Consider the following 25,978-nt stretch of genomic DNA (forward strand, 5'->3'; position numbering starts at 1 on the left):
AAGTCAAATCTTTACCAACAGTGGTCTTTATTTAATGCCATTAGAGATTTTAATAATAATTAAATTTAAAATATGGGTTTTTCCCTCAAGATCTTTTGTCTATTAGTAGTGAAGAGATGTGTGCCAGTAAAGAGCAATCCTTTATCAAAAATATTGCGAAACTATTTTGGCTGCTTGGTTCCTTACAGAATCATGTTATCAAGCAACTGCACACAGGAACATACCTTGTGCACAAAGCTCTAAATATTTGTATCTTCACTGATCCCTAGCAGATGTAACAAACGGGAAGAAAAGATGAACACTCACCCTGATTTTAATATAGATATTTTGTGTCAGTGAGAAAGGAGATGCCAGATGAATCCGAATTAATTGTGAATCTGCGTTTCATGAGGAAGCCTCATGAAAAAAAAAATCTCTTTGGTCTGTCTCATACGTGAATAGGCTACGTCAGTCTTCTGAAGAAATGTTAAATTATCTGCATGATAACTATAGGTGAATCCTTTTTCTAGTTCTTCCAGGAATCTGCCATTGACCTCTATGTGCCACTTAACTTCCATTTGATCTATTTCCCAATTTATAAAATAAAGGAGAATAAAGAGATGTCTGTAAAGTGGTTTAAAAGCCCGAGTGAAAGGCCATTTGAAACATAGGATGGCTGAGTTTCAAGGAGTCAGGAGGACACTCTGGCTATTGAGAATACATTTTAAATCATGTACGTGGACACAATAGTGTTCTCCTGAATGCCATATTACTCAGCAGTATTCCAGAGGGTCGAATAGATAAGGGGGACATGAAAGTTTAATATTCAAGGTAAACCTTTTAATTAAAATAGATGTGAGAAAAATATATAGATGGGATGAGTTTTGACTTGAAAGTTGCTGCTATTTTCTGATGCCAGTGCCCACACAGGTACATAGGCATAAATTCACCTAGACATTTTTCAAAGGCCATTTTATGTATAGTTTTGGTCTTCCAGTTTTTATTTTTTGAGTGTATTTTACTTACTTTTGTCCTTACTCTGTTTTTCTTCATATTGTTCCCTTTCTATTGTTACAGACCTAAACTTGAACATTTTTAGTAATCCAGATAATGCCAGTTATCATGGAAGCAGCCTAGGGGAGCAGATTTATGTTGGACTCAGTATCAGAATATGGGTATGAATCCTCTGCTTTCTCCCCATTGGTCGGGGCAAGCATGAGAAGCTTACGATTCTAGTAGATTAAATGAGATATTGACTAAGAAAGTGCTGACCAGTTACAAGTGTTCAGTAGTCAAGACTTGAGTTTGAAGGGTGTTGAGTAAGTGAGAAAGGTTTGATTATTTTTTTCCTTAGGACAGAGAACAGGTACAAATAATTGCAGTTTTCTCATGAGAGGAAGCATTGTCATGACAATGTTCATTGAGTCGTAATGTTCTCATGGCAAAGCATTCAACTTTCCTGTTTCATCCAAAAATGCTGGCAGGGCACCTGCCATGGTCATGGTGAAGGCAAAGACTCTTCTTTCATGTTTCTAAACACAGTGAACCCCGTTATTCCTCTGTTCCGCATAGAGGATTCAAACAATCACCTGTCAAAAATATGCAGAGACAAATCACATCTGTATGAATATGAACAAACTAATTCTTCTTGTCATTATTTCCTAATAAGACAAGAAAGCAATACAATACAGTAAACAATGTAACAACTATTTATATAGCATTTACATTGCATAAGGAATTATAATTTAAAGATGACATAAAGGACATGGGAAAATGTGCATAGATTATATGAAAATACTACTGTTCTATTATATATCAGGAATGTGAGCATCCACAGATTCTTATATCCAATGGAAGCCCTGGAACCGATCTTCCTTAGAAACCAGCACACAACTGGATGGCCATTTAAAGTGTCTGCAAATCCAAAGGGCAAACAGATTATTTTGGCATTGAAAAATAAGGCTAAACTACACCAGCAAACTTAAACTCCTCCCTGATGACCTGGGTTCTGCTTAGAGACCTACCTAGGGAAAGCAGCGGCAAGAATGAAGAATTTTGCAACTTAAGTAAATACTCAGCAGTAACTGTAAGGATAGCAGGATCCTCTTTTTTCCCCACCCCTACTTGGTACAGTCTTGTAGAGACACAGCAAATGGCAATAGATCCAATCCCTGCACCTGGCCAGTGACAGCTACTCTAAGGGAGCACAGCACCCTGGGGCAGCTGGGGGAGGTGACAGGCCATCAAAGCTAGAGGACTGTCATCTGCTGTTGACTCTGGATAAGCTTCTATACAAATGAAGTGTATGCAAGAGTTTATGGGGCAGAATCAGAAGGAAAGCTCCATCACTCCATGATTAGAGAGGAGTCTTGTTTATGAAGGGGAAGAAGGGAGGAAGAGGAAATTGGATTTAGGAGATGATTTAATCAGGTAATACAGCTGTTGGAGAAGTACTGAGTTTCTGTTCTGATTTCATGGATGGTAAAAATCAGACAGTTTTAGTGCTCACATTGCTTCTGGGTGGACAGAAAGGAGCTTAGACTTATTAATTCATTAATAATTTTTTTCTCTTACCTGATTATTTTGATTCTACTATGAATATGCTGCAAAGTACTTCTGAGCATCTATGCAGTTTGCCTGAAACAGAAATACAGAATTGCCTGGTCAAGAAGAGAATATTCCAGCTGTCTTTATGCTGATAGCATTCACCCATTAGGGTCTTACTCTGCGCACAGCTGTTGTCCAAAGAATTCTATGTACTTAGTTTTTCTACTCTTCGCAGTAAATCTGTGGTGTTATCATTGTCTCCATTTTCCAATGAAGAAACAAACCTTGGAAAGTCAAACATCTTATCTGAGATCACAGAATTAATAAGAGAAAGAACCTGGAATCAGAGCCAGGGCTGTCTACTCAGGGCCTGTCTTGGGTCAGGTGGGAATGCTTGAGGCGGGAGTGGGTCACCGTGAGTCCTGGGAGAGCAGAAAGGAGGGAGACCAAGGTGGGTTAAACAGCACCCACAATCCTGAGACGCCCACAGTTCCTGGACTGCGTACATGCCCAGATCCAGTGGACATCTATTTATTTTGATTAAAACTTTCCATTTCGACTTGGCGCCTGTGGCTGAAGTGGCTAAGGTGCCAGCTACATACACCTAAGGTGGCAGGTTGGAATCTAGCCTGGACCCGCCAAACAACAATAACAGCTGCAACCAAAAAATAGCCAGGCATTGTGGCGGGGACCTGTGGGCCCAGCTACTTGGGAGGCTGAGGCAAGAGATTTGCTTGAGCCCAGGAGTTGGAGGTTGCTGTGAGTTGTGATGCCATGGCATTCTACCCAGGAGGACAGCTTGAGGCTCTGTCTCAAAACAGACAAACAAACAAACGAACAAACCCAACTTTCCATTTCCAGAAAGGGAATGAATAAGAGTCTGTACCAATGGGGCAAATTAAACAGCAAATGAGAAGATTATCTGCATGGCCCTTTAACAACCTTCTCCCTTTCCCACCCCCAGTGCAGCAGACTCCACCTATAAACGCCACAGGAAACTTTCAAAAGAAGATCTCTATGTATACTGGGTGGCCATGAACTTCCCCTTGACTCACAGACAGATAAAAGAAATCTGACTCCCACGCACCAGGAAACAGGAAGTCTCCCCACGGTCATCTGATCCTCTGTTGCTGAGGGAGGCTCACATATCTTTGCCACTTCAGGCTATTAAACCCATTTTGCTCCTTCATATAACTGCTACACATAGATGCTGAAATGAAGAAATACAGCCTAAATAAAGACGCCAATAACAGCTTGCAGGAAGTATTAGAAACACTTTTGCAGAAGGGTTGGAACCAATGTGTTTTCCTTGGTGAGCTTTAAAGGTACTCCCTTTGATCAGCCACAAGGTGACTTCACCGCAGGTACAAGATTAGAAATTTTGAGGATGATTGTGCAAAATTTTCACAATGGATCAGCTCAAGCTTATTTAGCATGGAGAATGCTAACAAGAAAAATCTATGCAAAGAAAAATTAAATAATATACAGTAGCACAGAACAAGAGGTTGATTGTGTAGCATAGGCAAGAAGTGTTTTATTCATTCATTCACTCATTCATAAAGTACACTCTGAACACAACCTGTGTTGAAGAACTGTGATAAGCCCAGAGAAGGTTAATAGAGCTGAGTTCTCCTAGCTATTATTACATAGAAATTACTATTGTTATTCCTATTTTTAGTTACAAAAAACCTGAGACTTAGAAGCAAAAAAGAACATACTCAACGTCCTACAAGAAGTAAGTATCGAGTCTGAGATTTGAACCCAGACCTGCTTGACCCCAAAGTTCATGATTTTTATTAAGAGGCAGAGTCTTGCTATGTTGCCTGGGCTTGTCTTGAACTCCTGGACTCAAGCTTCCCACCTCAATCTTGTGCATAGCTTAGACTACAGTGCAAAATTGGGATTACAGCTCAAAATTCATGACCTTATAGAGCAGTTGTTAAGAGAATAGAGTCTAGACTGTAAAGCCAGAGAGACTGGATTCAAATCTCCACTCTACTAATCATCAGTTCTCTGACCTCAGGCAAGTTATTTGAATTCTCTGGACTAGAGTTTAATCACCTGTCAATTAAAGATAAAATATTAGCATCTACTTCATGTGGTTTTTGTGAAGAGTAAATGAGTTTATATATTTCAAAACTTGTCTATAGCTTGGTACACTGTAAACACTGTAAATATAATCTCTATTATTATAATAGTGAGCACTATAATTATTACTATATTAACTGAGTGAGGACATGTAATGTGTTTAGAACATTGGTATATAATAAGCTCACAGTAATTATATTAACCATAATTTAAGAAGGGAAGTCAGGGCAGGCCATTTTATATCAGGAATTGGAGGATCTTCTGGTTTTAGTATCCATGGGAGGTCCTGATTCATAGTAGAATCAAAGTAAAGAACAATAATAATTGTTATCTAATGGGTTACACTGCACCAGAATAGTTTATCTGCATTCAATCTAAACTGTCTTTCCTTGCTCCTGAACTTCCAAACTCCGTCACCCCTGTCAATGATATCACAATACTTTCTACAATACTGAAAAACTACTGTCTTTGTCTTTTTCAAGAGATAACCCCAGAAATCTTAGAATTAGGACAGGCCTTGGTTTAATTCTAAATCACGGTGCTATGATGACAATCGATGCCTAATTACAGGTAAACTACTCTAGAACACAGTATATATTCTTGAAAGGGCCGATTATTGTTGGTGTAGTGAGTTAGTTTACTTTCTTTTAATGTCACAGTAAGTCCTATCACTTTCCCTTTAAAACACTTTTCATATCATCCCTTCTTCCTACAAACCTCTTGGCTAGAATCCTGGGACTCTAGGCTTTTCTCAGGCTTATCCATTCTGCATGCCATTGTTGGGACTTTTGGCACTTTGGTTAAACTGAAAGAATTACTCACAGTTTTCTGTTTCCCACTGTGCAGACACTCTCCCTGATGGCCACTTCTATCTTTTTTTTTTTTTTTGGCAGTTTTTGGCCGGGGCTGGTTTGAACCTACCACCTCTGGCATATGGGGCCGGCGCTCTACTCCTTTGAGCCACAGGCACCGCCCTTGGCCAACTCTATCTTGTCGGACTTTTTTTGCTACTCACACACAGAGCTCCTTCTAGTGCAGCAGTTGTCAACTTGTGGTTCTCGACCCCTTTAGGGGTCGACTGACCCTTTCATAGAGGTCACCTAAGACCATCCTGCATATCAGATATTTACATTATGACTCGTAACAGTAGCAAAATTACAGTTATGAAGTAGTAATGAAAATAATTTTATGGGGGGGTCACCACAACATGAGAAACTGTATTAACGGGTCATGGCATTAGGAAGGTTGAGAACCACTGTTCTCGTGAATGCAGTCTCCTCATAGTCTATGCTGACTCCTGTCTTAATGATGACTTTGGACTCTGCTCCTGGGCTGTTCCATTCCTTACCCAGAAGCTCTCTGTTTCACTATCTGCTGGCTAGTCTGTGAGGTCAAGTTCATGTACCACCTAAACCCTGCCTAACTAGGCCCTCAACACACACACATACTAAACCATCCTTTCTCTGAAAATCTATAGCTTTTCATTCTTTAATGTTGGATGCAGTATATAATGTAGGGGACCTTACAGAAAGTATGCAACCACTTAAGTCGTATAACCAGAGTTCAAATTTGGCTCTGCCCCTTCCAGCTCTGGGAAAACATCCTAGCCTCAGTGTTTTCCTCCATAATAAGACCGTCTCTTTCAAAGCATTATTTGTCTGAGGCTTAAATGACATCATCCATGCAAAGCACTCAGCATAGCCATTGATGTGCAGCCATCATCCGTGTGTTAGCTGCAAGGGCGGGCGTGGTTGTTGTGTTGAGAACTCACCACATGTTTACTGAAGGAAAGAATTAAACTACTGATTTCCACTTAGCTTTCTAATTTCCATGTTTGGAGAAAGAAAATACGTAAGATATCTGATAATCTTCAAAAAATGAAGATTATCAGATTACCTTTGAATGTTGCCAGTCTTTGAGGTCATAGACACACAATCTGATGGTTTAAATCAGTGGTTCTCAACCTGTAGGTCCCTCAAATACAGGAACTGTATGAAAGGGTTGCGGCATGAGGAAGGTTGAGAACCACTGGTTTAAATGCTCTCCATTGGCATTCTGGGTTTCTCTTCTCCCAGTGATCCTGGCCACTGCGCATCCTCCATGAGTAGGGAAAGGAAGAGGGTGATGAAAGGTGTTGGGTTACTTCAGATAAGACACACAAAGACAGGCTGGGCGCAGTGGCTCAGGCCTGGAATCCCAGCACTCTGGGAGGCAAGGGTAGATGGATTGCCTGAGCTCAGGAATTCGAGGCCAGCCTGAGCAGAGTGAGACCCCATCACTACTAAAAGTAGAAAAAACGAGCTGGACATTGTGGTGGGTGCCTGTCGTCCCAGCTCCTTGGGAAGATAAAGGCAAGATGATTGCTTGAGCCCTAGAGTTTGAGGTTGCTGTGAGCTAGGACAGCATAGCACTCTACCCAGGGTGACAGAGTGAGACTCTGTCTAAAAGAAAAAATGCCCCCCTAAAACTACAAAGACAAACCTGGGCTTCCCATATCCTATTGTGTATAGAGAATGCTTTGGGGGAACTCTAAGAAGCTTGAAGTCATTTTTCCCTGTAGACATCACGAAGAGGGCAGTGATTTATAATTCAGAAGAACAATAGGCAGGAAAGGTCTGTACCCGGGACAGCCAGGACTGCCGTGCAGACCTTCCTACGTGGCCGGGGCTTCACAGAGGTTAACAGCCCTTTTCCCCTCACTGCCTGCTACGCTTTATCCTCGGGGCACTTCTGCTCTCCTCTGATTCTTTTTGGCTGAAAAAATATTTTTTTCCCCCACCGTCCTCGGTTCTCCTCTCCAACCCTTTCTGTGCTTCTTTTTCTCTTTAGTGGTCTGGCTTTGTGGCTGACCCCACGGTACCCTCTCAAGGGCACTTAGCAAAGCTGTTGTCTCAGGCTCAGGTTTTTTCGCCCCGATCCTCTGACCGATAATAGAACAAGGGACCAAAAGGCCATCTCTCCGAGTGACAATATCTCTTTATGGAAGCTTTGTTCTGCCGCTTTGAGGCTTTTCTCTCTGCTTCACGGGCCTGCACTGGAGCAACTTTCCCATTTCGTGCCTTTCCATCACCGCCTACCATCGAGGATGAGGAAGTCAGATTGCCTGTTTCTGGTTTCTTACTAAATCCTTCCCCGTATTTTCCTAAGATTTGAGGGCAATCTGAGAAGACAGAAAAGGCAAAGGAATGCCAGTCTTTATCCCTGTGTCCCCTGCTCTGGTTTGGCCACCTGAGTCCTGGCCCCCTGTTGCTAAACCAGCTCCCCACTGGCCTCCGGAGCTACAAGCGCTAGACGGGTTGGGAGAGCAGCGGAAAGCGGTGGGCAGTCAGGCCTGCACCCTGCGACCCTGGAGGGTGCCTGTGGCTGCCTGGTTCTCGTGTGCTTCTCATCCAGGCCCGGCCCACTGAGCTCCTCCTCTCCACCACCATGGCCACTGCCTGAATTCAAGCTCTGTTTCTTCACTGACCCAGTCTGCTAGCAGTTGAATTAGTTTCCTTGGGCTGCTGTAAAAAAGGTACCATAAACTGAGTCGTGTAAAACAACAGGAATATATTCTCTCACAGTTGAGGCTGGAAGTCAGAAGAGGGCCACGCTTTCCCGGAAGGGTCTAGGGAAGAATCTGTGCCCTGCCCCTCTCTGAGCTCCGGTGCTGGTGACGCGTCTTTTGGCTGGTGGCTGGTAAATACCAGTCTCTGTTTCCATCACAGGCGGCCACTCTCGTCCCTGGGCATCTGTCTTTTCTGGGCCTCATAAGGACAACAGGCTCGTTGAATCAGAGCCTGCCCCAGTGACCCCACCTTGGCTAGATTACATTGGCAAAGACCCTATTTCTAAATAATGTCACATCCTCAGGTACTAAAGATTGGAGGGAGGGGACACAATTCAGCCCTCATAATTCCCTAATGGACCTCCTTACCTCTGAGTTTTTTTTTTTTTTTTTTACTCTAATCTATGCAACTTTCTAAAATATTCATCAGATACTTTATACTTAACTTTTCAAAAAATCTGCCAACTCTCTATTTCCTTTCCATAAAAATCTCTAGAATTTCATTTCAGCCCTTTCTCATTTTAGGTAATTCCTTAGTTCCTACAGTAAGTTCTGTCCTCTCTCTCATGCCCCTATAGGCTATGACTTGCTCGCCCTTTTAGAACATTTAAGGTCTTATATATTTTCTTGATTTTTTTGAGTCCATGCCCCATTCTTTTCTAAAAATGAATCAGTTCATCTTAGGTTTTCCCTTAACCCTTTCCTTATGCCATTTTCTTACTCAACCTGAATTTCCCAATACTTGGCACATATTATCTGAAAATAATATTTTAAATGAACAATACAAGAGAGAAATAAACTATTTGACAATATTGCAAATTGTTTTTTTTTCTTGTGCTTGTCATAAGTTCTAGAAACTTGGTAGTCATTTATCAATCTAAATATCTTGCTCAAGTATTTATAGCCTGGTACATAATGGGACAGGCTTTTGAACCTCCCTGCTTCACTTAGAAGTTACGTGATTTTTTCAGTTCTCTGTTTAACCTTCAGTATCTTCATCTGTTAGATGGGGACATGAATTTCTAATTTATAGAGTCATTGTGAAGATAAAATTAGAAAAATCCTACAGCAGTGATTGATGGCAATTAAACGGTTAGTATTTATTTGCTATATTATCTTTATAACTATTCATAATTATTACAAATATAGTAGTATTTTAGTATTTATAATAGTAGTTATAACATTATAACTACTGTTATGTATCTTTATAACTGCTAGAACTATTATGAGTTGTCACTGGTAGAATCAGAATTATATAATACGTGGCTCAGAGGTTTAGTAAATAACTCCCTTTCCCCACTAGACCTCAGAACCAAAGTTAAATATAGGGATTAATAGACAAAAGTTAACATTTAAGCTTTATTCCAGCCAAAATTTTTGAAGGATAAATGTTGGACAATAACTCTAGCTTATAACTCAGTCTTCCTACTTAGTCCCAGACACAGCTAAGAAAATGATCACCTCTGCTGGCATTTAGTCTCAAAAGAGAGCCACACAGACTTAATTCCTTTTAAATTCTCGTCAGATTCATTGCTGCTCCCTGTGCTCTGTCCACCGCCTACTCCAAGGGTGAATGAGAGTGAAGAGGTGTGGAAAACTATTCCACATGAAAGAGAAGTGGGAGAGGGAGCGATTCCTCTCCAGCATACAACAGACCTCCTTGGTCTGTATGTTTTATCTGTAATCTGTCAGACAAATCTGTGACATTCATAGGATTATCACCTTCATTCTAAAGATGGAGAATCCATGGCTCTGAGAAGTGAACTCACTCATCTGAAATTACCCAGCTGCACACAGAAGGAACATAACTTGAATCCAGGTCTTTTTGCCACCAAATCCTCTATGATAATTTATCACACAGCATTCCCTCACCAACATATCCTAATAAAAATAAATTACATTTATATCTCTATATAAAGGGATTTTCTTTCTTTCTTTCTTTCTTTTTTTTTTTTTTTGGCAGTTTTCGTCTGGGACTGGGTTTGAACCCGCCACCTCCGGCACCCTACTCCTTTAAGCCACAGTAACCGCTCCAAGGGATTTTATTTCTTTTATTTACTTGTTTTGAGATGGGATCCCACTCTTTTGCCTGGAGTGCAGGGACATCATCACAGCTCAGTGCAACTGGGCTCAAGTGATGATCTTCCTGCCTCAGCTTCCCAAGTGACTAGGACCTGCTGTCCCACCCACATCGGTTCTAGCTATAGATTCTAGCTAATTCTTTTTTAATGTTTTATTTTTTTGGTTTTTTTTGTAGACATGGGCTCTTTACTATGTTGTTCAGGCTGCTCTCAAACACCTGGCCAGAAGTGTTCCTTCTGCCTTGGTCTCCCAAAGTGCTAGGATTACGTGTAAACCACCAAGCCCAGCCTTTCTTTAAGCTCTTAAATATGGATCTTTATAATCAACAAAAAGTATTGCTCACAAATTATTACCCTTATATGCTACATGGTGCCTTCGTAGGCACGTGGAAATGAATACGAAGGTGATGGCAGAGCCCAGGGAAGCTAAAATTGGATGATTCCAGCTTGCCTCTCGTCATAGCACCTAGATAAAGCCCTTGGCCTTTCACAACTATGAGACATGTTTTTTCTTCTGAATCCTCTATCATCTTGTTTTGTATTTCTCTATTTATTGGTCCACACTTTGTTTCCCAATGTTCCTTATTTCATGGAAGTTCCTACTTCATTGTTTTCTTGAAGAAAATCCTCTGGCTGGGACATTTGCTCAGTTTCTATTTAAGGATAAAGTATCTATCACTGTATTTCTAGCCCTAGTTGTTCCTTTTCTAGATTCTACCTGTTCTCGAGTCTATCTGATCCTGCTAGTCCAAGAATAACTTCTGCCCCTCTGCCCTGAAATTTGTGCCCACTCACCTGGCATTTCCTTTACATTTGTCTCCTAGCTGACTTGCTAAGTTACACGGAGGTTAGGGTTTTATCTGTCTTGTTCACTGCTATATCTCTGTGTGTAAGGCAAGTGTCTGACATAAAACATGTGAAGTAAGGGAAGATGATGATGATGATAATGAAATTATTAGCTTTTTGGTAAGATGAGAACAATTTCTCATCTGAAAAAATCTTGTTGTTGGAGCTAACATAATTGTCACTTTATATCATATGATCAAATACTCTCTTAGTTCTTATAGCTAAAGGTTTTGCTCTTTAACCATTTTTCTAATTAATTCTCTAAAAACTACAAATACTTTCTGTATCTCCATTCTAAATTACAATTAGAAAGATGATATATTATTGACTCTCTCAACCACCCCCAAATTAAATATCAAATTCATTTTATAATCCAGGTGAGCCGTATAGGACAGAGTTTGGTAAATGTGGCTTTGTAGTGTAGCATTGGGTTTGGGAACTGTAATTGCTCTTTTTAATAATGCTGTTCGGTGGCTGTTCTTTTTGGATGGGAAATTAATGATAGCTACTCACATTACATTGTCTGGCATGACTCTGAAACACATCATACATTGACCAATAGAACACATTTTTAGAGTGTGTTCTTCTGTGACTGCAAACGTGCATTCATGGTCGTTAAAGAGCCTGAAATAGGGTGGATTCTTAAGAAAATTACAAGTCCATGTCATAATACTAGTCCTGCAAACAAGTGCACTACAACAGGAATAATGGATGATGTCGACTCTTCTCCTACATAAGGACGTGTTACCTGCGCCTCTGAGGCTCTGAATACAATTTGTAAATTATATAAATGAACTCAAAACAATTTTGCATAACCGTAAGGGTAGAACTAAAGATTAGACTTGGGGGGAAAAGCTGCATTTGCATCAAAAATAAGATTCAGTATCTAATTTCATCACCATTTAACATGGGGCTCATTTTGGTTTTCCCAAAGAAAGGGGAGGCAGGAACTAAAAATTTGATCTTACAGACTTTCTCCTTCTCTCTCTTGCTGCTTTGATGTACATTAGTTCCCATGGAAACTACACTGGGATGGCTTGAGAGTGACATCTACAAATGTAGTGTAAGGTCATTTCTATCTAATGCTTTGAAATTTAAACCATGATTTGTGATAAATAGTGAACCCCCCTTAACATATTCTGAAGGTCTATGAAAAGACAATATTCTGAGCGCAGAAACAAGGCACATGAACACATTATGCCAGGTCTCAGAAAGTTCAGCATTGTCCTATGCAAAGGAAAACAGAAAGAGATTCATCTCCCCACTTTGCCTCCAGGAGAGTTCTAGCAATGCAGCTGGCCTCCTTAACATGGAGAGAAAAGCCCCTCCTTCTGCCTCCTTCCTTGTTGCTGGTGGCCAGCGAGGCCACCAGGTAAGGGACAAGTGTTCAGGGCTTTAAATGCTGCAGTAACTGCATGTGGGCTGTGATAAAGCTGTAGGGGTCTTCTTGCTTCTGTGATTTCTGCCACCACCCTTGGCCTGCCTTTCTTCAGGCAACAATGTGATTCCTTTAACTAATTTGTCACTGTTTCACCTACAAATTCCAGATGCGTTTAAAGGTAGATTTTTTTTTTTTTAATTTCAGAATATTAGGAGGTACACGAGTTTTGTTTACATACTTTGTTTTTTGCACAAATTAAGTCAAGGTTATGCATATGTCTTCTCTACAGACAGCATGTACCATAGGTGTAAATTCCCCCTTTCCAGACTGATTTTCATTGGAATTTACTTCCATATATACAGCTAAGTGTTAATGATCAGTTCCAACCCGGTATTGAATACATATATTTCTTTCTCCATTCCTATGAAGCTTCACTTAGAAGCATGGTCCCTAGTTCCCTCCAGGTGATAACAAAAGATTTGTTTCTAAAGAGAAAAACTGGGGCCCTCGAATAAAAATGACTTGAGATTTCAAGGAAAATGACCAATGTGCGCTTGTAATGTACTCTTCAGAGAAGAAAAATCTAGATGCTGAGTTAGGAGGTGTGGATTCAAATCTTGACGCGTTTTCTTTTCATTTACGTGCCTTGAACAAGTAAGAACTTTTCTGAGCCTTGATATAATCATCTTCAGAAGGCTGTGAAATTTTAAATGGGAGAACATGTATCCAGGAGATAACGTATTAGAAAGGGCTAAGTCCTAGTTACCTGTTGGGAGCTCAGTACATTTCTGTGGCACAAAGGAAGTAGTTGTCCCATGAAACTTTGTTTGTACCTAACTTTGTTCTCATTATAATCCTTCCTATAGAAAGTTATGAAAGTATTCATCTCTTTTCACGTGTCATAGATACGGGTCAAATGGCTATCTCTGTTTTATAGTCACCATCTGGAACATGTGTCTATAAGGTCACTTTTGTCAGCAAGACAGAGTGCTGAAGGAGTTCCAAAGCTCCTAGCCACTTCAACCCAGAGGTGACCCACCTCAACACAGAGGTGACGTGCATCACCTCCACTCTGGCTACATTTGTCTGACCTAACTGCGAGGTTAGGCTGGAAGGTGTCAGCTAGCATGCTGACAATTGCGGCCACTAACTCTCCCGTCCACACTTTAAAAAAATCTTCACTAAACCTCACTATTAAAACCGGTGATGGTAATAAAAAAGAGAAAGTCAAAACAAGCACATTTTTAAAAAGATGGCAAGGGCTGCATTCCTGATGACATTTTAGTATGATTTGCTGTTCTGACGCTGCTAATTTCACCTCCGTGATGAAGAACAATCCGTTCTTCCTGGATACAGTAAGTCACGTTGCTTCACGTCTCCTGCCCACAGACTTAAACTTTAAGAGGCGTATAAATAAGCCACTTAGCATATGTGACCTTCTGACCATAAAGTGTTAAATTCCAGGAACTATATTACTCCCCACTTTTATTTGTCTGTGGGAAATCACTTGATTTATGCCTGATCCCAGGATACAATAAAAACGTGCAGGTATGCCAAACGAGAACTATCGGAACCTGCCAAATAAAAATGTTAGTTGCCTTTTAAAATCTACAAATAAAAATAACTTTTGATTAAGGATAATATAGTTTATATCATAGTTTTATCAGTATTCAGCCATAAAACATATCCAAACAATTTAATTTCAATAGATTCCAATGCATCACAGACTCAGGGAGAAGGATCCCCTGTATGATGAAAAGGAACATTTTTTATTTGTAGAGGAATTACAGCAGAACGGCAGCTCTAGCCAGAAGGAGCTAAATCAGCATAGACGGCAGAGACTAACAGAAACATTCAGCCAAGCAGCGTCTGAAGTTTCTCAAATGTGGCTTATTTACATTGACCATTCATTCTTATTTTATGGGCTTTAGAACTTCAGATGGGTTCCAGCTAGGATTATAAACCAAAGTGCCAAAAGAACCCACAAGACTGTTGGAACGGAATTCCCAGTGCAGTTTTCAGACTCAAAAGCTTGGGATTGCTCCAAAAGGATTCTCAGCTCTTAGATATTTGGGGCAGGTCTACGTCAATATAGAGTGAGACTCAAAAGCAACTTGGAGAATTTCCATCTCATTAACACCTCATTTATAGTATACCTATGTCAAGGCTCAGCCTTGGCATTGTGGCCTTGGCTACACGAGGGAAATAAAACTTGGTCTAGTCAGTACAGAGTCTGTTCTGTACAGGCATGGATGAAACAAGCTCATGTCCCCTTTGAACTCAGATCGCTCTGAGTGTTCTTCAAAGAATGGACTTTTTCTTTTAAAAGATGCATGTGTTTGTTTTTTCTTGGTTATTACTATATGGTTTATATTTGTATTTTGGTCCGTTTTTCAAACTGGATTTTTGAGGGTCAATATTATTAAACATAATCACTCCTACATTTATTTTGGAAAATGTACAACCCTACTCTGAGAACATTCCGTGCAAGTGTGGGTTTAAGGAAACGGGACTGTGGAAACCTCCGTCGTGGTCAGACGGGGACTGAGCTTCCTTCACCTTCGTGGTCCCAGTATTTAGTGCAGTAGTCTGTTTTTTTTTTTTTTTTAAATTTAAGGACATAAAAGTATAGGCTTTATTTTATCTTAGAGAGAAGAGAAGGAGTGAGAGACAGAAAGAGCAAGAGCAAGGGGGAGAGCAGGGAGATGGTGTGGCATCCTCCCCCCCAAAAGAAATGGAAGAATCATGCAGTGTTCTGAAAGGTGCAGTTGCTCAGTGTCTGAGAATGAGGAAACAAATTAATGCACAGAATAAAACTGCCTGAATACATCCACAGTTAATTCTAGACAGACTTTGTTCAACACTCTCCTGTGCATCAGAATAAGACATCAACCAAGCTCCAGACTGCGTAGGAGGACAGAGGTAAATCACCACTGGGGCTGAGTCAGGCTGCAGAGCAGGAAAAAGGGGGTGCACAGCCTCCAGGGTCATTGTGCAGATTGTTCAGAAGGTGATTTCCACCAGGGTCATTGTGCAGACTGTATCAGAAGGTGACTTTAGCTGACTCCTTGCTTGGGGGTCTCGTGGTGTCAGGAAAGCACAGTTTCATGACCAGTTTCTACATGTTCCATTGCCTGTGATTGTGAGCAGGTAAGGAAAAGTAGCAGGGACCTCCAGCATCATTTATGCTAAGTTTGACAGTGTGCGTCCTGTTTACATTTTTAATTGTGACTCTTATAGACTAAGACTAACATTGGTTATTCTCACTTTTACTAAAGCTTATTTGAGATTAAAAACATATGAAAAATTAAAAGATCAAAATGGCTATGCACGTGTTTGTGTGTGTATGTGTATACATACAAATGTGTCTGTAAAACACACTTTTGTATGAGCACAAACGCCTAATAGCAATAGTTATATGATACTATATTGTATAACATATACCACATATATCCCATTATATACGTGAAAATATGCGTGTGTTCATATACATAGGACTATATAGATGAAATTATATATGGACTTGTATGGGGGCTGCTGTATAGAAATATATATGTGTGTACATCTATTATTTTTTCTTTTTATGTAATTCCTTTTTTATTCAGATTGATATGAGGGTATAAATGTTTAGGTTACAGTGTTTTCATTTTTAAGGTAAAGTTCAAGTTGTAGTTCAGGTTGCAGCAGACGGGGCTGAACACTCTCATTCTCACCCAATCTGCATAATGGATGTCTATTTTGTTTAGGAATGACACTGTTCCTTTATTCACCAAATATTATTGAACACTTCCTATATTTAGGCCCATTGCTGAAAACATAGCATATAGAAAATGGATCTCTGCCAGCCCCTACCTTTAAGAATACCCTACTATAAGGTAGAAGGCAGACTCAGAGGCCCATAAATGCTTTTTAATGATAATGTAGGAAAATATTTGGGGCAGCGCCTGTGGCTCAAAGGAGTAGGGCGCCAGCCCCATATACTGGAAGTGGCGGGTTCAAACACAGCCTGGTTAAAAACTGTAAAAAAAAAAGAAAAGAAAATATTACATAAGAAGGCGTAAGAACATTCAAAATATTCACCAATGTCTTCCACTTATCACACGAAGGTCTTTCTTTTCCAATCTGATTCATCATCCAAGTAATTCCAAATTATTTTTTTTTACCTTAATAAAAACCTCAAAATGGTTCTAAGTGTTGGTGTGAAAGTTTTGATTTATACTTCTAAAAGCTATAAAGTATAAACCATTTTGCTTATACAACATCACATGAAAATTCATTGCTTGAGCTTTGGAGAGAATTCTTTCCTTTAAAATTTCTTCCCTTCTATCAGGTTGCAATTTGTGAATGAAGTGCTTCATCAATAGCTTTTGTGGGTGAGTTATTAAAGTAACCACATTTATACACAGGGTGTCCATGACGTGCATGTGCAACTTAAAATAGTGCACACTTTAAGGCGGCACATGCACTTTGTGGACGCCCTGTATAGCATAGCAACATTCCCAGGGTGCACAGAGCTCCACAGACACTTTGGAAGTAGGTATGCAGACACATGTATGCATGTTCAGCCAGATTAAAAACATTTTTATCTGAATCATCATCTACGAGCATAGGTATATTAGAAAATCTGAGGCATTATGAGCATTCTGTCTCTGGGTTATCATCTGCAACACAGGACTAATAATATGTTCCCTTCCTGCTACATAGGATTGCCATGAATTTCAAATAAGATAATATGAGAAAGTGGTTACGAGGTAAAATATACTGTACGAATACATGTCTGGTCAAGGTGTGAGGGCCATCTGGCTGCACGTCGAGCTCTCACAGGTTCTTAACCACCAGGATGGCTTCTGCAGGTGACTACAAGGATATATTTTATATTTATAGATCTCTTCCACACCATTTTCTACCTGTTTCTAAAGCCCAATTCCGTCCTCCTCATATCTGGCTTCTATCCTTCCTTCTGTCTTTGGATTTGATACTTTCTCTGGTAACAATATCAGTTCCTGCTTAACAGCATTCTGCTGTGCCACCCAGTCTCAGTTGTTTCTCCACCACCTGGTACAATTCCATGCAAATTCTTCAGCCCTGAAGCTTCCCTCTCCTTTCAAGCTCCAGCTCCTGCAATCTCATGATGTTCACACTGGGCTTGCCTGGGCATTTCCTTGAGACAGTGGAGAGTAGACATTTTTAGAAGTGTCCAACCCTTTTGAGTAATGGCACGAGTGCTGAGCTTTTACTTTCCAAAATGGCTCAGGCTTCTGAGAAGGGCTGCAATTTTCTATGCGTAGTCCCCTAAAACATGTCTCATGCTCTAGACTCAGGCTAGGAAAATGTATTGACTCATTGAATAATTGTAACATTGTTTCTAGTGCTCCATTCATTGGAACAAAAAAGAAAATTGTTGAGTCTAACCAGAATTAATTATATACCTACAATTGGTCCTTTGGCAAAAAAAAAAGAAAAAATCACACAAGACGCATTATAGTGTAATGTCTGACACAACAGGTTTTAATTTCAGGAAAACCTGAGTTTAAATTTTGGCCATAACATTTAATAGATTATGATATAGAGAAAATTAGTTGGTCTGTTCGAGTCTCATTTTTCTCTTATAAAATGGTCCTGGCTCTCTTTTTGCTAAAAAGGTAGATAGCGGCAAGAGAATAATACTTTGCCCTGACAACAATGCAATCTATGAGAGCTTACTCTTCTTAAGACTGTTAGAAAGATGAGGCTTCTAATCACGTGGACTGGTTTTCGTAGCCTGAAAAACTCCCTCAGTGAGAGATGAGACAGATAAACTGTTTCACTCCTGGGAGACTGTGGAAGAAAGAGGCCAATGCTAATAGCAGCAGATAAGGAGACAATAGCCAATATTTAAGCACAGTTGAATGGCCACACATAAGACAGTGTGATAGAGTTCATAGCTGTGTAAATTACTCTCCAGCCCTGATTTTTTTTTTTTTTAGAATAAGCTTTCCTTCTGTTCACAAGAAGTATTTAGGGAAGGGGAAGAAACCTATATGAACCTTCTCAATAATGCATCTTCACATTTCTCTCAAATGAGGTAAAAATCATCTGCTCCCAGGAAGAGGGAAGTAAACTTCCCTCAGCATCTGGGTAAGGGACAGTGCCCTTGGAAGGAGATCAAGAAAAGCAGTTTGGTTCTGGAGAAGGGGTAAAAAACCCACATGCCTTCACTCCTCGGCCAAGGTCAAGAGGAGGGAAAGCAAAGGCTGCCTGCACCAAGTAGGTTTGTGCTGAGTCATAAGCAACGGCAGTGTACCACTGCAGGGGTGTCGGGGAATGCTAATCGATAAGAACAGGCAGGGGCAAACTGTAACTGGAAAAGAAATGGAAACTAAAGTCATATTCCCTGGGAGAGAATAAGACGACTGCTACGAGTCGGGATTCTGAAACGGTCCGGTGCAGATGGGGAAATATTCAGACATAGTAGGTTCTTTTACCTAAGTCCTCCCACTCTATTATAGAAATAGAGATCGTTTAGCTACTATGCGAGTGGGAAGAAATACTCAGAAATCTCTATTCTCAAGGCTTAGATACACAAGGCTTACCTAAGTGTGAGACTGGGTCAAGGGGATAACAAATCACCCACTTTACCTCCCATACCATAAAATAACAATGAAGGTGAGGACAATAGAATGGTGAGAGATTCCTTCTATGCCTTTGGCATAGAGGGACTGTTAAAAGCTAAGAAAGTACACTGAATAAAAGTCTTCTACAACAAAATCCAAATTAAGGAAAAGGCATCAGCCTAGAGAAATTTGAAGTCATTGCTGGGATGAAGGTTACCATGGCAACAAAACACAAACTGAGCTCCGCAACTAACAAGACCGATTAAACCTTCCAAATGCTACACACATGTATGGCATGAGAGAAGAGGCAACCCCATGTTCCAGGATGAATATTATTCATCTCAGTCTATATTTTTATAACACAATATTCAGCTATCAAACAAAGTTTAGAAAATAGACATAGGAGAAGATAGACACAAGGCGAAAGAGGGGAAGAGAAAGAGGAAAATAAACGGAGAAACAACTCACTGTGAAGGTATAAAGCAACCAATAGAAACAGACTTTGAGATCATCTGGACCTTGAATTTCCAATGGAGACTTTATAGAAACGATGATTAATATATTGAAGGACTTAGTGAAATAGATATTCAACATGTGTAAACAAATGGTCAATTTCAACAGAGATGAAACTATAAAACAGAGCCAAGTGTAAAGGGGTCAAAATTTAAAAAACAACTTAAAACTTTCAATGTCATAAGGGAAGAATTCTGTCAGTGGGCATCTGAGTAGATTGGACACAGCAGAGGAGAGACTAAGTTACTTTGAAGACAGGCCAATAAAACATACAGAGAAGGAAACAAACAAAAAAAAAATCCAAGAGGTGGGGGACAAGATTAAATGGTCTAATATACATGTAATTGGATTTCTAGAAGAGACAGAAACTTAGCAGAGGAAATTTTGAAGAGAATTAATAAGAATTTCCAAAATAAAGTAAACAAATCCTCAATCCAAGAAGCTCACGTGATTCCAAGAGGGATAAGTATCGAGGGATAAATGGTGGACAGAGAAAATAAAATATAACTAAATATGACATCATACTACTGAAACTGAAATAAAGATGAAGCCTTAGGGAAGTCAATGGGAAAATAATGACAAATCGCATTACATATAGGATAACAAAACTATGAACAAAAGCTAATGCTTAGCTAAAATACAATGGAGTTACAACTTTAAAGTACCTAACAAAAAAATCTACCAATTAAGAATTTGATATCTAGTAAAAATACTTAAAAAAATATAAAGATTAGGCTTGGCACCTGTGGCTCAAGCAGCTAAGGCACCAGCCACATACATCTGAGCTGGTGGGTTTGAATCCAGCCTGGGCCCACCAAACAATGATGGCTGCAACCAAAAAATAGCCAGGTGTTGTGGCGGGTGCCTGTGGTCCCAGCTACGTGGGAGGCGGAGGCAGGAGAATCGCTTGAGCCCAGGAGTGGAGGTTGTTGTGAGCTGTGATGCCATAGCACTCTACCCAGGGCAACAGTTTGAGGCTCTGTCTCAAAACAAACAAATAAATAAATATAAAGAAAGATTAAAAATAAAAACTTTTCAAAGGAACAAATCTGACAGGGTTCTTTGCCTGTAGGTCTGTACAGCAAGCCTTGTCAAAGCAAGATCTTTAGGGATGAGTAGAATATAAGAGAAAACTTGTTATTTACATAAGACACGAGGAGTTCTAGAAGTGGTAAAATGAAGTTGAATATGAAAGACATTTGTTTTAATTTTGAAACTTAAAATATTAAGTCTAATTTGAGGTTCACAGTAAATGAGATCTGACAGATTGCAAACTCAATGTAAAAAAAATTTGAAGCTTAGCTGAATGCTGAACATCACTATAGTCACCTTCTAAGTACCCCCCTCGGGAAGCTATCTGACGCCAGTGCCCTGCACTCCCTTCAAAGCACTTTGGGAATTCTTTTTCTGGAATGGCCATCAAAGCTGTTGTCATTACCCTTGATGACCTGAATGTCATCAAAATGCCTCACTTTCAATATTTTATTTATCTTTGGGTAAAGAAAAAAGCCAGTGTGGCAAGATCAGGTAAGTAGAGAGAATGTTCCACTACACTTTTTTGATTAATGGCTAAAAATTTCCTCACAGACAGTGCCATGTGAGCTGGTGCATTGTTGTGATGCAAGTGCCATGAATTGTGGGCCAAGACTTTCAGTAAAGATTTTCCTAACTGTTTCTCCATCAATGTTTACTTGGTCTACTACACTTCTTACAGTCAGCCAATGATTGTGACACACAATTTGATGAACTTTTGCCTTGTTTTCATCAGTTTTGCTTGTTACTGGCCTCCTTGACCTTCCTTTATTAGTGATGCTTTCTCTCCTCTCAAAAAGCATTTAGTCCATTAGTACACTGCCATTTTCTTCATGGCATTATCCTCATAAACCTGAATTCACATGTTCCTGATTTTATTTCCACTCTTGCCAAGTGTAACAAGAAAATTAATGTTTGTTTATTCCTGTAATTCAAGCTTCCACATTCTCATGATGGCACACAAATCCCACAACAGTAATGAATGCCACTCAGCAAGACACTGCCATGAACACAACTGTGAGACCCTGATATACCAAGTGGTGAAACCCTATCAAGCTGTTTGTACAGTGCTGCAAGAGTAAGTGCACAGTAGCAAGTTTGTGAACTTAGTTGTCAGACCCCGTATGTAGATGTGTAAATGCAATCCTACAGTTTCATAAAGAATGCCCTGGATGAAAAGAATGTTTTAGGATTTGTATATGGTATATAAAGTGGTGAAATGTCACTTGAAGATATAATGGATAAATTGTAAAATATATATATTAAATTATATGGTAACCACTTAAAAAGTTGAATAAAAAGATACATTACTGATAAATCAATAGTGGTAATAATATGAAGTCATAAAAAATAATACAGCAGAAGAAATGAAAGAGGGGAAAAGTAACAAATAGCAGGTTGTTATTATAACAAATAGCAATATAGTAAAGGGTCAAAATACCCCAACTAAAAACCATGGGTTTTAAGATTGAATCAAAAAGCAAGAATAAGCCACATGCTGTCTACAAAACAAAACAAAATAAAACCTTTAAATATTATAGCACAGGCTCGTTAAAAGTAAAATAATGGATCTCACCTAAGTTGTACAGTCCAAGGGTATATTTTAAGATAACTAAGTGTAAATTTTAAATGTTTTCCCACAAAAAACAAGTAAGTCAGGTGATGGTGATGTTAATCAGTTTGATTTAAGCATTCTACATTTTATATCAAATTATCACATTGTATCCCACAAATGTATACAGTTATGATTTTGATGAAAAATTAAATACATAGTGTAATGACTAACCAAAAATAATTTCAGGAGTAGAGATATTATATAAAGAAGTGAATTCAGCAAGAAAAAATAATAATGGTAAATTTGTATGCATATGATAACAACGGTTCACAATATATAAAGTAAAAGCCTGATAAAACACATATGAGAAATAGGCATATCCACAATTATGGCTATATATTACAACATTGCTATCTAATTGATAGACTCCATAGACAAATCTTTAGTAAGAATACAGGAGCCCTAGATAATACTATCTAATAATACTAACCTACTTGATAACAGTAATCTAACTGACGTTTCGAAAGCACCCACTCAACAATAGCAGAAAACACTTCTTTTTTATTTACATAAATCAATAAAAGTCATACATTATCATCATCATTAAGTATGTAACTGTGTCTAATTGAATATGTTCTACTTTTATGCAACTGCCTGCACAGTAGGCTTGTTTACACCAACATCACTACAAACATGTGAGTAGTGAGTTGTGCTACTAAGTTATGACGGCTATCATGTCACTAGGCTACAGGAATTTTTCAGCATCATTATATACTTACGGAGCCACCATCCTATATTCTGTCCATTGTTGACAGAAACATTGTTATGTGGTTCATGACTCTGAGCATGTGTAGATATATACATAACAAGGCATATAAAATATATAAAATATCCAGAGTTTGGCCATTTTGGCTACCTTTTTTAGTACTAGTCTGGCCTGAGTCAGAGCATCTCCTGCCTAGATAATGAGAAATAGCCACCTAATGCTTTTCCTTTCTCCATCCTTAGCTTCTTTTAAATTTATTTTTGTATTTTCATTTTTACTTATTATGGGTACTTTATAGTCCTATATCTTTATAGGGTACATGTGATGTTTTGATACAGGCATATTGTGTGAATTAATCAGATCAAAGTAACTGAGATACCTATTACCTCAGGCATTTAACATTTCTCTCCGTGTCAGGAACATTCCGATTTTACACTTTTAGTTATTGTAAAGAATAACTTGTTGATTATAGTAACTTTGTTGTGCTATATTGCTCGTTTTCTATAACTATTGAATTGTATTTTGTACCATTAACCATTCCCACTGAATTCTGCCCCCCCCCACTACCTTATCAGGCCTCTGATAACCATCAGTCTATTCTCTATGAAATCAATTAGTTTTAATATTTAGCTCACATATATGAGTAAGAAAATGCAACATTCATGCTTGACATAACATAATGTTCTCTGGTTCCATCTAGGTTGTTGCACATGGCAGAACTTCATTCTTTTTTTGTGGCTAGCTAATGTTACAGAAAGAATATGCCACATTTTTAAAAATCCATTCACTGACACTTTCTGTCTACTCATAGACACTTAGGTTCATTCCGTATCTTTGCTATTGTGGACTGTGCTGTGATAAGCATGGGAGTGCAGATATCTTTTTGATGTACTGAATTCCCATCCTTTGGATATATATCAGCAGTGGGTCATATCGTAGTTATATTATTAGTTTTTGAGGAACCTCTATACTGTCTTCCATATTCATTGCACTGAATTTACATTCTCACCAATAAGGCTTCTCTTTTCTCTATATCTGCCATTTTAACCTGAGTGCGATGATGTGTCACTGTAGTTTTTATTTGCATTCTTCTGATGATGAATGATACTGAGCATTTTTTTCATGTACCTGTTGGCTATTTGTATATCTCTTCTTGAGAAACGTCTATTCAGATCCTTTGACCATTTTTAAATCAGAGTGTTTGATTTTTTTTATATTGAGTTGTTGAAACTCCTGTATACTTTAGTTATTAATCTATTGTCAGATGAGTATTTTGCAAATATTTTCTACCATTCTGTGATGAGTTGTCTCTTCACAAAGTTGATTGTTTCCTTTTTTGTTCAGAAGCTTTGTAGCTTGACATGATCCCATTTGTCCAATTTTGCTTTAGTTGCCTGTGCTTTGGTGGTATTACTCAAGAAGTTCTTTCTAAGACTACTGTCTGAAACATAACCCTATTTTTTTTTTTTTAGTATTTTTATAGTTTCATATTTAAATCTTTAGCACATTTTTATTTGATTTTTGTAAATAGCGACAGATAGGGTCCAATTTCATTCTTTTGCATTAGAATATCTACTTTTCCAGCACCATTTACTGAAGAGACTATCTTCTCTACCATATATTCTCAAGACCTGTGTCTAAGATAAGCTCACTGTATATGCATATGTGGATTTATTTTGGGGTTCTCTATTTTGTTCTATTGGTCTTTGTGTCTGTTTTTATGCCAATACAATGCTGTTTTGGTTACTATAGCTGTGTAGTACAATTTGAAGTTAGGTAATGCAACTTCATTTTTTTTTTTCTTAGAATGATTTTGGCTATTCTAAGTCTTTGGGGTTCCACATAAATTTAGGATTAGTTTTTGCATTTCTGTGAAGGATGTCATTGATATTTTAATGGGGATTGCATCGAATCTGTACATTGCCTTGGGTAGTGTGGACGTTTTAACTATATTCTTTCAGTTCATGAGGATAAAATATCTTTTTCTATTTGTGTGTCCTCTTCAACTTCTTTCATCAGAGTTTTATGGTTTTCATTATAGAGATCTTTTCTTCTTTGGTTGAGTTTATGCCCAGGTATTTTATTTTATTTGTAACTATGAGGATTATAGAAAACACTTCATATACACACATGGAACACTAAACTAGATCACATGCTGGTTAAAAAAGCAACCATACAACTATTAAAACTAGTTGATTTTCAATTATAAAACTCTCAGCAAACTATAAATAAATAAATAGGAGTAAACTCCCTTAATATGATATAGAATATCTATAAAAAGCCTAAAGCTAATATCAGATTTAATAGTGAAAGGCTGAATACTTTCCCTCCAACTTTAGGCATAAGATAAGGATGTTCACTCTATTTTTTTTTCAGTGTTGTAGTGGAGGTTCACCCAAGTGCAAGAGAAAGAAATAAGTGACATACAGATAAAAAAGGAAAGATAATAATGCCTTTGTTCACAAGCAGAATGAATATCTACAAAGAAAATTGCAAAGAGTTTACAAAAATTCTTCTAGAACTAATAAATGGGCTTAGCAAGGTCACAGGATACAAAAAAAAAAATCAATTTTTGTGCTAGCAGAAAGCAACTGGAAATTAAAATTATAAAAACCACATTCGTTAAACAGTATCAAAGCCACAAGATATTTACAGATACATCTGAAATTATATCTACAAGATTTTTATGCTAAAAAAGACAAAATATTTCTGAGAGGAATTAAGGAAGACTCAAATAAATGGAGATATATACTATATTCATGTTTCAGAAGATTCATTGTTTTTCAGATATCAATTATTCCCAAATTAAAATAAGGATTCAATGCAATCCCAGTCCAAAATCTCAGAAGGCTTTTTAGTAAAACTTGTCAAAGTGATATAAATCTTTTATATGGAAAAGCAAAAGGCCAAGACAAGGCAAACCATTTTGAAAAAGAAGTACAAAGCTGACAGACTCCAACTACCTGACATTTAGAATTTCAGTAAAAAGGAGACAAAAGTTACGCCTTAAAAAATCTTGACTTTTTGACACAGGCATAAGAAAGTATTTA

The sequence above is a fragment of the Otolemur garnettii genome, unplaced genomic scaffold (assembly GCF_000181295.1).
Source record: "Otolemur garnettii isolate 467f Iridium unplaced genomic scaffold, OtoGar3 scaffold00010, whole genome shotgun sequence".
Classification (NCBI taxonomy): Eukaryota; Metazoa; Chordata; class Mammalia; order Primates; family Galagidae; genus Otolemur; species Otolemur garnettii.